This window comes from Strix uralensis, chromosome 2, assembly GCF_047716275.1.
Source record: "Strix uralensis isolate ZFMK-TIS-50842 chromosome 2, bStrUra1, whole genome shotgun sequence".
Lineage (NCBI taxonomy): Eukaryota > Metazoa > Chordata > Aves > Strigiformes > Strigidae > Strix > Strix uralensis.
Genome location: NC_133973.1, coordinates 22,914,626 through 22,928,831, shown reverse-complemented (window position 1 = coordinate 22,928,831; position 14,206 = coordinate 22,914,626). Strand labels below are relative to the sequence as shown.

Genomic DNA, 14,206 nt, shown 5'->3' with positions numbered 1-14,206 from the left:
TGTACTCTGAAAAAAAAAGCTTGATTTCTGTTCAGTTTGATGCTCTGATTAAATTTCCTAACCACTGCAGTGGAGGAGAGTAGCTAAAGCAATGAACTCTTGTACAGATAGAGCTGGAAATGGAAAGGATGTCATTATCTACCACATTAATTACTGAATTACTATGCTTTTATGATGTTTTGAAATACATATTTTAACACAATTTTTTAATTTATTCTTATGCATGATTAATGACACATAAAACACCACTAAGTAAATGCAAATCATAAAATAGGATAATTTGTATTTTGTTCCTCAACCCTTACTATTGATAAAAGAATCCAAGTGCTATTTGTGGGGGTGATGGCCCAGCATAATTAAAAGCTCTGCAGAAGAGCAGATGAGAATTTCAACTGACCAGTTGTAGAACAATGTAAGGCTTACTGAGTATTTATAAAGAAACTACTTTTTTCTGTATGGTCTGGTTTGACTCACATAAACATCTATCACAAATCAAACGCATTCAAATAATATGAAGTACATTGGGTCCTCTGTATTGTATATGACAGCCCTACTACAGAGATTACCTATGTGACAGGTTACCCATCAAATCAGAAAGTCTGGACACAACTGAGCAAGACTGAACATGTAAGGAAGGGTAACCAAACATATACAAAAAGACTGTAGGTGATCCTGATGGGTTCATCTTCACCCTTTCATAATCTGTTTTAAAATTAGGATTAGGAACTGCTATAGTTTTGATTTTATTGTACGATGGAATGTTTAAGCATTCATACTTCTGGTTCTCTGGTGCTTTCCAGGCATGCAACTACAGCATGGGTGTGTATGTCAATATTTATTTTATCTTTAACTCGTATGTATATCAGCTCCCATTTTCTCACTGCACTTCTCGATATACAAAAGAATACCTAATAAAGATTTCATTTTTACCCCTTGCTACCATCTCTTGGGTAAAAGCAAAAGAATATGGTTCTGGCAATATAGATGGGACAAAGATAAAAGTACAGACCAAAAAGGATCAAAAGCTGTGCTGAAACACTTAATTTCTGTCTGTATATAGAAACTTTCAGAAAGTGAATTTAAACTAGAAAGAAGTGTATGGACAACAGAAGACATGGGAAGGCTTTTGAAGAGCTTTTGATCCTTTAAACAGCATTGGGATCAGTTGGCTGTCCTGAACCCATTATAGTGGCATGACAGTAACACTGGCATGGTCCCATGCCTAATCCAGCTGGAAATTATAACCACATGACAAGATTAAATTTTCTTGTTCTCATTACATCTACATGGATTAAAAGTAATGGCTAAAGGCAACCTTGGATGCTTTGTTTAGGGTGTGCAAAGAAAGCTTTGTAAGTGTTTTGTTTGTTTGTATAAACCAAACAACTTTCCCATAAAGCCTTTTTCAGTATTTCCTAAGGGAAATCCTTTACAGAAGTAGCTACAGTATATATGCTGTCATAGTTGCACACAGCATACAAGACTATCTCTTCTTAAGAAGCCTGTATCTCAGATAGTTTCATATGTTTATTGTTCAAAATACATTAGTAAAAGCTGTACAAAAAGCAAGAGATATTTAACTAGGGCACCTGACACACCATGTAAGAATACAGAGGGAAAAAAAAAAAAAAAAAAAAATCTCTCTCCACTCCAGCCCAAAATTCATTGTTATGGATTTTTGAAGAAAAAGAGGCTCCAGTATTCCTGTAACAACAGTCAGTTTGTACTCTCCACATGAGATCTTCTACTATGCATTATAGAAAAAGAGAGCTTTTTAACAACGGAGAAATGAAATAAAATCTCTTAGGGAAAAAGTTAAAGTGTTTCTATATCAATTTTAACCTGGCACTCTAATTCAGAAACAGACATTACAGGAAGGCTTTCTTCTTTCAAACACAAGTTTTAAAATAGTAGACTAAAAGAATTTTTTTTTTCCCTTCAATCATTAACAGTGCCTTATAGTATGAAAGTGCTGATAATTTATTATTGAAACAAGACACTGAATTAAAACAGTTCAAGCACCTTTCAATGAAGACTTAAGAAATAAACCCCCAAATGCAGAAAAAAATTCCAAATTTAAATTTGGACTAAGAAGTTTCTAAATCAACATGTCTGCCTAGATGTTCTATATACCTTCTAGAAGTTAAAAATTTATATACACTGGTGAAAGCAGCACATTTTCAGATTTTACCTCTTGCAAAAACATTAAGAAGTAGTGGTGACAGTAGAACTTGCAAATAAAATGCTGGAGCAACCAGTCACTATAATTTTAATGTTAAAGTATTGGCCACTGTAGTGGCCAAACCAAGGCTGACTCCATCTGAGTGTGTTAAATGGCTTCTTAGCATGGTTAGTTTATTAGCTACATGTACAGTGATGGCATAAGATAAAAAACTTCTAAATAAAGTCTTTTATGTGTTGGATGCATTTTGACAAATCCAGCCCTCAAACTCTTGGAAAATATTTTTGCTCATCTTGGATGAAAATCAAAGGCCAGCTTTCAAATATTGTACCAGCATTTCTCCTTAGTCTTGTTTTAGCAACTAGCAGACAAGCAGTCTACATCAAATGATCTCCAATATTGTAATAAATGGATTCTCAAGAGGTCAGGTTGAATAAACTGGCAAAGCAATGTAGAATAACTCGCACCAGCATTTAAGCGCCGAATATACAAGTCTTTCCAACGTTGCTCATTAAAAAAAGTCACTCAAAGTCAGCAGTGTACAAGACTACAAATTACTAAGGACTAACCCTTATGAAGTGTGGATTAGAAACCTATCATTAACACACCAAGATTTCCTTGTACTACTAATATTTAGAAAAATCAAACACAAAAGTAGCTTCTGTTTTTTTCAGTAATTCAGCAATTCAAAATTGGAACTACACAAAGCAAAATATCAAGTTCACAGATGTAGGTTTCACATTTTAATTGAAGCTTTCATAGTTATCACTCACCATCAGAAGTACAAGTGTCCTTAAGTACACCAGCAGAATACATATTATCTGAAATTACATTTTTTCTTTATTTTGGCACATTTTTCCTTTTTTTGGGGTACAACCTCAGATTAAGATATATAAGATATCTGCTAATTTTCTCTAGGTGGACCTATCTCAGGAGACAGAAGAGAAATCCTCCCTGGTTTCTCTTTGAGAACTTAGTATATTTCCTAGGTAGGGCTCTGTTCACCCTGAAGATGCAACTCAGGGTTATTCTAAGAAAAAAACAAAATCAAATTAATTCCATTCTCATAGAATGAGTTATTTCACCATCTTTCTTCAAAACTGAAACTGTCTCCACACAGAATTAGAGATACAAGGTATGAAAAAGTCAAGTACAATGCTTTAAAAGTGCCATTTTGTTGACCATAAGTGACTTACCTCTTGTATGCTTAGACATAAACATGGAACTGGGAGTGGAGAGTCAGGGTCATGGAACTGATGCTTACCTTTAGTGGTACAGGTGCCAGCCAGAAAGAAAGCACATACTGAACTTACCTCTGCTCCATGCATTCACTGGATTCTCGTGTTCAGTGTGAGAGACTAGGGGAATCAGAAGCTGTGTCTACCTTAATGTTTAAGATGGCCTTGGGAGTGCATTTTTGGAGTAATTCTCCTCATCAATCCTTACCATGCTTTGGTTCATGGTTCAGAGCCAGTTTTTTGTGGGTGTGGAGGTGGTTTTTTTGGGGAGGTGGGGGGTGTTGTTGGTTTGGGGTTTTGTTTAACATTTACTCATCTTTAAGAACTTTTCTGATAGAAATAACACAAAAAGCTGTGAAAAACTGCTATTTAAGAAAGCCGCTGCTAAAAAATTGCAAGTTAATAAGAGAGAATGCTCACCTAGGCAAGAAAGGTGACCTTCACTTACCACAGGAGTTTACCCACAGAAGGGTAGGGCAGTATCATAAGCAAGTCTGAAGGATAAAAGTCAAGGATCACAAGTCATAGGACGGGATCATAGGGATGGGAGCAACAATGACTCAGGCTGGAAGGAAGCTCTGAAGTCAGCTGCAGGGTCAGACCAGATTGCTCAGGGCTTTATCCAGTAAGCTCTTGAGAACATCCAAGGATGGAGCCTGCACAACCTCTCTGGACAACCTGTTCCAACACTTGCTTGACATCAGCACTGTGGACAACTTTCTCTTAGGAAAGGCAAGATCTTTGCTATTAGACCTGTAGCTAGGAAAGAAGTACCAAGATTGCAATAATCCCCATCCTCACTGGATCCAATTCAGATTTTAGATTGGATTTACCCGCACCATAATCTACATTTTTGCAACAGCAAAAGATACTTGCTAGATAATGCTATTCATTGCCTGTTTTTCAAAAGTGTCCAGACGGAGAAGTCACCAGGATGGCAATGAAGATGTCGTACAACTTTCATGTACAAAGACATTAGCTGGTTTGAGAAGTCAAAGGCAACAGTAATGAGCCAGGGCCAAAGAAATATATTCACCCTACAGAAAGCAAGAACAGGTAAGCTGTCCTGGCAGCAATTTTTATTAACAAAATACAACCTGTAAAATAAAAGAATAGATCCTGGCAACAAGTGAAGACAAGAAACAAAACAAGAAAAAGAAAAGCCAGGCACACCAACAGCTGTATGACTGACAATTGTTATTCTCAAGATGGATCGAAAGAAAGGGAAAGGATATCAAAGACCAGCAATTTCTCAAAGAAATCAATTTTGTAAAAAACAAGCTGTGGGCACAAGCATAATTTATGAATTATTAATATGCACACAGAACAAGAAATATAGCCACAGATCAATATGGCTAATTAATGAACTTTTCATTCACTTCATATGCTAGAAAGAAGCCTCAGTCATTAAATACACCATAAGAACAAGGAAGATGAAGGAAAGCACAGCTGCAAGGAGGACCGTAAAGAGCCTGAAGTGGTTAGGCCCTTTTGTTTTTAATTTTTCTTGAATTTCACTGAAAAAACTAGCATAATTAATTTCAAGATGAAGGGTACCTCTGGTTGCTGCTCTCCACACACTCCTAATTTTGGAGAAGACTGCAATGTTGACCTACAATTGAGAAAAAGCATATCTGGATGAATTTTCTTAAACACCTTGGCCTAATGAACTTCAGCTCAAGATATTTAGAAAACAGTTGAAGCCATTTAGCACTCAGCTCATAGCACAGTACTGAGGAGGAAGTTGGGTACTGTACGTTTTTGCTTCAACCAAATACAGATGCTTTTTGCTTAAACCAAATGTAAATTTAGAGATATGCAAATCCATATCGGTTGGTAATCATGAACGTAAAATGCTGATTTACTTTTATGCCAAGATAACAAGCCTTGTTAAAAAACAAAAAGAGAGGGATATATACATACAGCTTAATTTTAATGAGACTTCCAGCATTTCAGAAAAATTGTTTAACAAAAATCAGCATGGGATGTTATGGAAGGGAAAGGAGTTATTTCTGAAATCTTTAAGGCTCTTTCCTGATCCTTCTTCCTTTCAGTCATGTTCCTTTTGAATAGAGGAAAGAAGGTTTCCGTGTTGAATGTTTACTGCAGACAGGCCTTGGAATCAACCACTACCCCACAGAAAGGTCTCATCAATATTAAAAAAAAAATAAAAATGTAAACTTATGAATGGTGTCCCTGTTAACATTCAAAATTTTATCTTCAATCAGAAAACTAGAGACAGCTGACCTAGATGTTGATTATTCATCTATCTCAAAACCGAAGCAAATTAGGCAGAAATAATTTGTTAGCTCAAGCTGCCTGTTTCTCATGAAAAGGCTTCTGAAAGAGCATAATTTATGAAGTAAAATTCCAGCATGAGCATAGAAATGTTTTCCTTTTTCCTTCACGTAATGAAACAGAAATTGGGCAACAGCATATGCTGCTCTAATAGTTACACAGACTCATACTGCTGGAAACCTGTCTCTTTTCCTATGCAGATCGAAGATGCATTCCCAGATTAGTAGGCTATATTTCTTATTCACACCTATTAACCTTAGCATATCAACTACATTCATAGAATTTGGCATTTGGTTGATCCTAAATTAAGCCCTTTGTCTCCATGTGCTGGATACCTCCCCCCACCTCCTCCCCAACAGGCGGGGACAGTTACATAACTGCACTTCAAAGCAGCCTGCAAAGCAGCGTCTTTGCCTTCAGCAATCGCACACCAGTGACTCATTCAAGTGACCTTATTTGCTCATTAGAAGCTCTACGTGCAGGTTGCAAATGTCAGAGAAGCTGAATTAGTGCTTTTTTAAAAAAGAATATTTTTGCAGCATTTTGATGCAAATATTTGTGATACCTCAGGTCTCATCTAGCTGTGTGCTTATGGACAACTCTAACTTCAAATGTCTGTGCACCCTAAATACATGCCAGCAATAGTTCATTCACCCTCGCATTGCAATGCTTTGATATGTTATGCTATGTAAAAATACAAGTATTTCTAACAAAGTAACCATTTTTCCCCACCACATTTTTTTTCCTGCTTGCACTTCAGCAGTATGTAACAACATGAAATGTCAAGGTACAAACAGAGACAAGCTAGTAGTGATTTGTATTGCTCAACAACATTTATGGACTTCCACGCTCGCATATAAAATTAAGGTCTCAGTCCTTGAATACCTCACACTAGGGTACATCATCTTAGGAGAACAAGATGCAGAACGGAGCAATGCAACGTCAAGGAAAATAAGTCAAGAGAAGACTGTAGTATAAAACAGAATGAAAAACTGACTCCAAGCTGGCTGTGACTCTTCATATAGCTATTGACTGGCTGACTGTTCAGAAGAACACTTTCGAAACCAAGTGGGACGAGGAAGACTGTAATGCATACTGACTACCATTTCTCTTATAAAAGTACAATAAGGTTTGCTACTCCAACAGCCCACAAATAAAGAACAGCTGAAAGAAGAATGACATTTTCAATGAGATCAGAACAGAGGGCTGCCTATGAAAATGTAGGCCAGAGAGGCAGGAGGCTCTGTAACTTTTAACATACCTGAGAAGCTATATATGACAAGAACTTAGTGATACATATTACTACAATATACTGATACGTCAAAGCCATCCACAATTTAATGACAAGTGCTACATGCACTAATTTGACTAATTTAATCCACTAAAACATAGGTAGTGAAAGGCTCATCACATTTCTCAAAGTCCCAATATCATTCAGATAAACTTCTTATTAAAAGGAATTTAATCAATGTATTATAACAATTTGCTCTTCAGGCATATTCAGTAACTGCCTCAGAGTATCAATTAAAATCCACCAATTTCTTAAAAAGAACCCAGAGTAACAACAAACTCTTGTTTTTAAGTACTCTGCTTCATGTTTAAGTTCCAAAGGGATCGTAAAATTCATGGCTCTAATTGCAAGACAAAAGTTAGAAAGCAAGCTAGTCAACATTAAAACACCCCAACGTATTTAAAGAAAAGAGATACTAAAACTCAGCCTGATGGATGTTGGCAGGGAAAAAGAAAAAACACTGAAAGCAAGAAGAATAGGAGGGCAACAGCAGTTATTAATTTTGGGATATGTTTCATTTAAAAACTGATACTATAAACAGTTCTTAATTGTTTCTATACTATAAATGTTTGACTGCTCTAGAAGACTGAGCTGCAATAAGAAAACCTTGTGATTTTTTTGTTTGCCTAATGCAACGTACTGTTCAAGTCAGCTATTCTTGATTAATAGCTTAGAAATCTGAGCCAAGAAAGACTTAGCACATCTAAGAGAAATGAATGCACATAATTTGCATCTCTACTGGTTAGGTGAAGTATAAAGTGGACTTCTTATGGACTTATGTGGTTGATAAAATACTTGATACCCTTAACTTTCTGTTCTAAAAATAAAGCCAAATCATTCTTGAATGGAAGTACCAGAACAAGCCTCAATTTCCTTTATGCTTCGAAAATCATGCTATCCTCTTTAGCACTGTCTCACTTTTACCAGTCTTAGAAAGAATACAAGAAATAGTATTAAGTTAGTGCCTGTTTACTGCTAGTAGCTTACACAGTTACCAACGCTACAGAAAAAAGTAGATCCAAATCTGAACATCTCTGTCGCCCACATACTAACTTCTGTGTTTTGATCTTGCAACCAGAGAAGATACGAATGGAATAGAGAATTTTTAGGGTGTGCTGCTACAAACAGAATCACAAATACTACACATGGACTCCTCACCTGTGAGAAGTGAGGCAATTTTAGTTACTCTCTTTCACCACATGCTGCAATACCTCAAACGTGCTGTCACTTAAGACCATGCATACAGTTCATTACCACTACTCAGTAAACGGAGGATGCCTAAGGAACTGCTGTAACATTACTCTGCTTTTAAACTCGGTTTCAGTTAAGCGTTTCAGTGACGATCTGCATCTTCTCTGCACTAATGCTAATGTAACTGCCGACCAGGGAAGGTGCCCTCCTGGACCTGCTTCTTGTGAACAGGGAAGAGCTTGTGGGGGAAGTAAAGGTTGGCGGCCGTCTAGGGTGCAGTGATCATGAGATGATTGAGTTTTCAATCCTTGGAGAAACAAAGAGAGGGGTTAGTAAAACTGCCACCTTAGACTTCCGGAGGGCAAACTTTGACCTGTTCAAAGGACTGATTAACAAAATCCCTTGGGAGGCTGCCTTGAAGGATATGGGAGTCCAGGAAGGCTGGACATACTTCAAGAGAGAAGTCTTAAAGGCACAGGAGCAGGCTGTTCCCGTGTGCCAAAAAACAAGCAGGCGGGGAAGGAGACCGGCCTGGCTAAACAGGGACCTTTGGCTGGATCTCAAGAACAAAAGGAGAATCTACTGCCTTTGGAAGAGGGGCCAGGTCTCTCTTGAAGACTATAAAGATGTAGTGAAGTTATGCAGGGAGAACATTAGGAGAGCCAAAGCACAGCTAGAGTTCAACTTGGCTACAGCTGTTAAGGATAACGAAAAATATTTCTATAAATTCGTTAACAGCAAAAGGAGGACTAGGGAAAATCTCCCGCCTTTACTGGATGCAGAGGGAAACATGGTAACTAAGGATGAGGAAAAGGCTGAGGTGCTCAATGCCTACTTTGCCTCAGTCTTTAGCAGTGGAACTGGACACCCAGCCTCATGAGCTGGGAGATGGGGAGGAGAAGCAGGTTGAGGTCAGCACAGTTGAAGAGAAGGTGGTCAGAGACCTGCTACACCACTTGGATGCACACAAGTCTGTGGGACCGGATGGGTTACACCCAAGGGTGCTGAAAGAGTTGGCAGATGTGTTCGCCAAGCCGCTTTCCATGATTTACCTGAAGTCATGGCTAACTGGGGAGGTCCCATTGGACTGGAGGGTAGCAAACCTGACACCCATCTACAAAAGAGGCAGAAAGGAGGATCCAGGAAACTATAGACCTGTCAGTCTGACCTCAGTGCCAGGGACGGTGATGGAGCAGGTCATCTCGAGTGCCATTAAAAGTCATATAATGGACAACCAGGGGATCAGGCCTAGTCAGCATGGGTTTATGAAAGGCAGGTCCTGCTTGACAAACCTGATCTCCTTCTACGACAGGGCGATCTGCTTATTGGATGAGGGAAAGGCTGTGGATGTTGTTTACCTTGACTTCAGTAAGGCCTCTGACACGCTTTCCCACAGCATTCTCCTGGCAAAACTGGCTGCTCGAGGCTTGGATGATTGCACGCTTTGCTGGGTAAAAAACTGGCTGGATGGCCAGGCCCAGAGAGTTGTGGTGAATGGAGTTAAATCCAGTTGGCGGCCGGTCACGAGTGGTGTCCCCCAGGGCTCGGTTTTGGGTATACTCCTGTTTAACATCTTTACTGATGATCTAGACAAGGGGATCGAGTGCACCCTCAGTAAGTTTGCAGATGACACCAAGTTGGGTGGGAGTGCTGATCTGCTCGAGGGTAGGGAGGCTCTGCAGAGAGACCTGGACAGGCTGGAGCGATGGGCTAAGGCCAAGTGTAGGAGTTTCAATAAGGCCAAATGCCGGGTGCTGCACTTGGGCCACAACAACCCCCAGCAGCGCTACAGGCTTGGGGAGGAGTGGCTGGAGAGCTGCCAGTCAGAGAGGGACCTGGGGGTGTTGATTGACAACCAGCTGAACATGAGCCAACAGTGTGCCCAGGTGGCCAAGAAGGCCAATGGCATCCTGGCTTGCATCAGAAACAGCGTGGCCAGCAGGGACAGGGAAGTGATCTTACCCCTGTACTCGGCACTGGTGAGGCCGCACCTCGATGACTGTGTTCAGTTTTGGGCCCCTCACTACAAAAAGGACATTGAATTACTCGAGCGTGTCCAGAGAAGGGCAACGAAGCTGGTGAAGGGTCTGGAGCACATCTCGTACGAGGAGTGGCTGAGGGAACTGGGGTTGTTTAGTCTGGAGAAGAGGAGGCTGAGGGGAGACCTCATCGCCCTCTACAGCTACCTGAAAGGAGGTTGCAGAGAGCTGGGGATGAGTCTCTTTAACCAAGTAATGAGTGATAAGACAAGAGGGAATGGCCTCAAGTTGTGCCAGGGAAGGTTTAGACTAGATATTAGGAAGTATTTCTTTACAGAACAGGTTGTTAGGTGTTGGAATGGGCTGCCCAGGGAGGTGGTGGAGTCCCCATCCCTGGAGGTGTTTAAAAGTAGAGTCGACGTAGTGCTTAGGGATATGGTGTAGTTGGGAACTGTTAATGTTAGGTTAATGGTTGGACTGCACGATCTTCCAGGTCTTTTCCAACCTAGACAATTCTGTGAATCTGTGAAGTACTAGGTATGTCTAGTTTAAGATGAAGTTTCCAGAAAATAAGCGATTATGATGACGAGCACGTAAATGCATTGCATACCAACCAAGATTTCAGCAGTTCTAAGAGACACTTGATGGTAGGTTCCACAACTCTAGGGTTTTCCTTGGGTTAGAAGCAAACTTTTACAAAGAGGAATGGGATAATGGAGAGCTTCTGTATTCATTATCAATGAAAAGATACTAAGAACGCAACTGGTAGATACAGTACTTAGTGTTCTCCTAAATGTAATAGAAATGAAAACTTTAGGTATGTTCAAGATGTTTATGGCCAACTTATTGTCCAAGGACTTTGCTAGCAACAGGTACTAAACAGAAGTGAGATTTTTATGGTGTAGCATCAGCATATGTTTTCTTATTTGATGCACTTCCATTAGAAAAGAAGTCCCAATGCTTCATCCCATGTGATGACCTTGGATGAGTACACGGTGACCTTTTAAATATAGATTATAAATAAGCTTCCCAGATAAAAAGAGATCTTAATTAACAAAAATGAGAGTTTTATTTCAAAGGCCAAAGAAAAAAGCAAAAAGAGGTTTATGAGCCAAAGCAAAAGGTTTTGACCTAAGTTAAACTTGCTTTTTCCTTTTCACTGTTATTTTCTCCTCTTGATGCACAACAGTTTAAGAAGAAATATTATGCTTTTTTATTTCAACAATCAACAGAAACCACTTCAACTTCCTAAATTTTGTTTCAGTAAAGTCTGATGAAGATAGATTCAATCTGCTTTTATAAGCTAAAGCTACAAATTTGGGGCAACTAAATTATTTGTTCAAACAAACACGCCCAATTCTAGCAAAGTGTCTTTATAAGATTTTTTGTTTTTCAACTAACAGGAGGTTTTTATTCTCCTGGCATGGGAAACACTGCTGTGTTCACCTTGAGAGGCAACCATGCAAAACACTGTAGCTTTTCAAACTTGAAGATGGTTTCAGGCCAGCTCTGTGAACAAGAACTTGCACAATCTCTTCTGATATGTCTGCCTAAGTACTTGTGTTATTCAGAACAGCTTGCATCTTCAGAACCCGAGACACTGGAAGGAAGAGATGGTTCCTACCTTCAGACTTAAAAATCCAAGGTTAAATCAGGCTGAGAGCCAGTTGGCAACAGTTCCCTCCCAGAGAGTTTTCAGGAATTTCCCCTAGTACATGCATTGAACTGCCCTGTACAGAATAAAATGAATAGGGGAAGGTTGTTGAAAATGTGATTTATGGAAGATTCTACATTTGTGATTCCCAAGTGAGAACACTAAACTAAGATAACTACTTCTGCTCAGAGTTGCAAACCGTAAAAGGGGCAGACACTTCCTTAATCAAATGAACAAGGCTCTCTGCAGTGGTGAAGGTGCACGATGTTTCACAGAGAAAAGCAGCAGCAGTATTTGGAGCCCTCCACTCCCACCAAAGGCAGCGTGTCACACACTGAAGACAGAGAACCACAACATCTGCTGTTTGCTTGGGGCGGGAGGGGTTAGTCAGACAAAGCACCTTAACAAAAGCAAATACACTGTTGGTAACTGTCAGTTCCATTAGCAATAAAAACTTCAGGTTAGTGAATGAAAAGCTAATTTGGATCTTTATGCTTTAACAAAGACTTTTTAAATTTAAACTATCTATAATGTATGATGTAAATAAAATTCTACTGCACAAGACTGTGTACTGACACTAACATTAAAAAATACAATATATTGTATGCCTTGCTTATATCATACTTGTTTTGAACACACTTGAGCTGTTGTTAAGTTTCAGTATGTTTTTCAGTGAACCAAAATAAAGGATGCAAGAAGTCCCTGATCATCTATTACTAAGTGAATAGCAAACATTTTTGCTTACATTAAAAAAAAAAATAAAGAAAAAAAATCAATTAGCAATGACTGTTTCTGGCCAAGATACAGTAGAAAGCTGTTTCGATGCCCAGAGTGAATTAGCAACAGATCAACTTACTGAAACCCAACTGGGCCTTGGTTTGCAAATTAAAACCAGTGAAAAGCAGATTTCACAATTTGTTTCAGAACAGCTAATACAGAGCAGCCTCAGCTGAAACAGGAGCAACGTGTTCAGGATTCAATACAAACAGTAAATGTCTAATTTATAAGGAGAAAGGAGAGTCTAGTGGTGTAAAACAGATACATGAAATGTGTCTGAAACGATTGAAAAGTTTAGAACACATAAAAACCAAAAGGCTGCTTATATTAAATATTTAGTCAACGAAACAGCCATAAAAATATTTCCATAAAGAAAGCCCGAACAGTTTCAGGAGCCTGAGCACAGCTTAATCTCAGCTGTAAGTGCGAAGGAGTAGAATTTTTGTAACAATGTGTGCAGGGCATTTACACACCCAGAAGAACAATGCCTAGATATTTGATTAATTTAGCACAAACCAGAAAATGAAGTTAGGATAACAGCCTCATCTATAATTGTAATTAAATACAGGCCTGATGAAGATGCGGTATGGAAAAGAAAGAAAATAAGTGATACAAAAGTTAAGAGTGAGATCTTAAAAAAGTATTTCTTAAGCATTTCTGATCAATGAACCTCTAGCATCTTTGAAAAAGAAAGGCAAAAATTGAACAACAAAGTGCAGATTGGATTTAAATGTATCAGCATAAGTATCAGAGAAAAAAAGTCATGCTAATTCTGTTATGTGTTGTAGTCCTTAACACTGAACTTACACCTCTTCCATCTCCAGAAGTCGAAGAATTTCATACAAGACAGATGAAATGCAGCAGAATTTGCATTTTGGGTGAACACAGTCAAGTACTGGTATATCTCACAACACCAGATTAAGATTTTACTACTCCAATTTACTACCTTCTTCTACCTTTGCCAGGAGTTCCAGTAGCAGCACAGAGGTAGCAGAAAGCAGCACTGAAGGTGGGTTTGACTTGATGTTTCTAAATCAGAATCCTGCTAAGTTCCTGAGACCCTATAGGTCAATTCAGCAGTGCGCAGGAGTTACACACTGAACTAAACCAACTGAAATTATGGCAGTAGCTTCCTGAAATTATTGATAAATAAAAAGAGAGTAGGCCAAAATTGGAACTGCAGTGCTTTAAACTGACAGCAAGATTCACTAGACTGTGCTTGTCAAAGGACTTGAAACAACATGAATTTGGGCAAATTAAATTCCTTCGGCAAGTTAGCATTAATTTTCTGAATCTGCCTCAATGCCTAAAATTTGGACACTAATACAAAACCAGCCAATTACTCAACAGTAATCATTTACTGCTCAGCTGAGCTAAGAGCACATTCTCAGTCCACCCAGTTATAAAACAGAAATTGTACAACCTTCCTGATGAAGGTTTAAGCTAATGCGTTTTCCTGTGTGACTGTGTGCACAGCATCATCTTACTGTGGTTACTTAGTGTCTGTAGTTTATTTAAGAAGGAGGAGTTACTTGCTTTTTCATGCCTCAACATAATTCCAAAAACTAAGGTATCACAAGGAAACTTTAACATGTA

General features: G+C 38.9%; 1 protein-coding gene across 3 annotated transcripts in view; it reads right to left on the bottom strand.

Annotated features, from left to right (window-relative positions):
* The window catches only part of GBE1 (1,4-alpha-glucan branching enzyme 1), a 171,212-nt gene that overhangs the window by 14,881 nt on the left and 142,125 nt on the right, over positions 1-14,206 (bottom strand). The window lies entirely within an intron of this gene.